Here is a 2,762-nt window from a genome sequence, read left to right on the forward strand (position 1 = left end):
ATGATGTGGTCAGGCACGCCTTAGTCCTCCAAGTGCTATCTTTGGTTTTTAGAGAACTTCTGCAGCTGATTTGCCCAGTGCAGTCTGCTGTTTGATTTCTTGGCTGCTGCTTCCAAGGGATATTGATTGTGTGCCTAAATAAACTGATATCCTTAACCACTTCAGTAGTGTCCCCATTTATTATGATATTGCTTTTTGATCCAGCTGGGAGAATTTTTGTTTTCTTTATCTTGAGGTGTAATTCATACCAAAGGCTTTGGTCTTCATCAGGAAGTGCTTCAAGTCCTCTTCACTTGCAGCAAGCAAGCAATGAATGTCCCTTTAAGGGGAGAGCAGGTCTGCCCCTTTGGGTCATGGAACCACGTAGAAAGCCTGGGAGTTCTCCCTTAGAAAGGCTGGTGGCATCAAACAGGTTAGCAGCCCAGCATGTAGTCCACTACTCCACTCAGGCTCCTGATGTAGCCTTTAGGCAGTAACTGATGGTAACTTTCTGACACTCTGGGGATAGAATAAAGACTTATCAGAAATCTCTTCAAATTTTAGAACTTGGAAGATCACTGAAGTCATTTAATTCACTCCTTTACAGAGAAACAAACTGACCCAAAGAGATGACCTGACTTATTCTGTGTTATGCTGGTGCATGGGGAGCACTATGTTCTAGACCACCGGTTCTCAACCTGTGGGTCTCCTCCACCCCTTTGGGGGTCACACGACCCTTTCACCGGGGTCACCCAATTCATAACAGTAGCAAAATGACAGTTATGAAGCAGCAACAAAAATAATTTTATGGTTGGAGGGTCTTCACAACATGATGAACCGTATTAAAGGGTCACGGCACTAGGAAGGTTGAGAACCACTGTGAATCTAGACGGTGAAGAATCTAGCTCTTGTCTGGATGGTGGACTGATGAGGGAGAGGCTGAAAGCAAAGAGACACATTAGAGGGCTGCTGATATCCCATCAGTATGAAAATATCAGGTCCTCTGAATTAGTCAAAGGAATATGTATCTGACAGAACTTCTAAGACAAAATGACACATTCAGAATTGATGATACATAAATGATGAGGAATAGAGCATAGCATCTGTCGTTCAAAATATGTGTGCATGATTCTTGGCATAGCTAATTAATTCTGTGACCTTGGACAAGTTATTCAACCTCTCTAAGCCTCAGTGTCTGTTTTGTTAAATGGGCAATATAAAGCAATCCAATAAAAATGAAGCAGTGTCTGGCATATAGTAAATAATAAGTGCCAGGTTCTTTTTCATAGCTATGAATGACAAGGCTTTACACCTAAGAGATGATGATAACAATGATATTAATAGAAATATGGAAGACTAGGGGAGCCAGCTGGAGGAAGCTAAGGGTGGTGTATTGTTGAACTTGATGAATGGTGATACGAGAGGGAAAATCTGCAATAATTAGTTGAAGATATTTATCTGGGGCTCAGAAAAGACACTAGACCTGAGGAGAGATGTAACTATCTGAGCGAAGGTGATATGTAGGCTCTAAAGAGTATTAAATAGAGATGATAATTACCACTCATTTCTTATTGTATAAAAATTCATAATGATAGTAGATAATTTTGTTGGAAGATTGCTTTATGGTAGGTACAAAGTGCTTTACTTGAATTAACTTATTAACTAATCCTCCCAACCACTTTATGAAATGGGCATACGATTTAGGACTCTCCGAAGACAGAGTAGAGTAGACCTGTCCCTTTGGGTTTTCTGTGATTGCAAATCTTTATGGGAATAGAGACAGTCTCATCTTTTCCCAGTTTAGTGGCTAGTGGGTTCAAACTGCTGACCTATTATCTTCATTTTTCACCTGAGGAGACCTAGGCTCATAAAGAGTGGGTAACTTGTCCAAATTCAGAAAGCTAGACGATGTAGATTTAAAGCCAGACTGTTGGACACCCGAGCCTGGCCTCTTAACCAAGGGTTTAACCAAGGCTGTTCTGCTTCATTATTATTCATAGGCCCCGCTTCTATGGGGGATCATTATGGAGTGTGAAGAAATCATACTGAGAGACAAGGAGATGATCTAATAGTTTTAAAATGTACCTTGATTCCAAGAACACAGCTAGTTTCAATACTGTGCAAAGAGTGGAATTGATTCAGCCTTGACCATCCTGTTATTAATGATTTAAGGAATCAGAACAACTAATGTCTCTGTATATTGTGCCCATGTATAAGAAACAGAAAGGAATCTTGGGATGCAAGGCAGAAAGAGCATCTATAACTCTAATTGGGAATGAGCCCCCAGGGACTCATTCCTACCTATAATCAGAAATGAAGTATAAACCCTCCCACCTTCAACTCCTTGGATGAGTACATATCACCCAGCAGGCTCATTCCGTGAAGGCAACCGCCCGTTTATCAGCAAGCCCCACACAGTCATATGCAGGCTTCTGCTCCAGGTACAGATAGAGGAACTACCTCCCTGCCTTCGGAGGCCCTGATTTCCAACAGCGGGAAGCAGAGCATTTGAGGGGAACTTGCCTTCTTTGTTGATTTGCAAAAGAGGCATGAAGGACATTGAACAGGCTGGTCCCAAAACCACTTGTTGTATGTCCTATTATTACTTAACAGCTGGTGAAAACAAGGCACAGCGAGTTTCAATCACTTAACCAAGACTCCAGAAGCAGTAAATGGCAGAGACTGGATGAGAGCCATCATACGCTTGCTACAGTGGCACATTATTAACCACTAGTGCTCTGGGCCAAGTGAGACCCAATCATCATTAAAAAAAAGAACAAGAA

The sequence above is a fragment of the Echinops telfairi genome, unplaced genomic scaffold (assembly GCF_000313985.2).
Source record: "Echinops telfairi isolate 266 unplaced genomic scaffold, ASM31398v2 ScPeMD7_7458;HRSCAF=8496, whole genome shotgun sequence".
NCBI classification, from domain to species: Eukaryota; Metazoa; Chordata; class Mammalia; order Afrosoricida; family Tenrecidae; genus Echinops; species Echinops telfairi.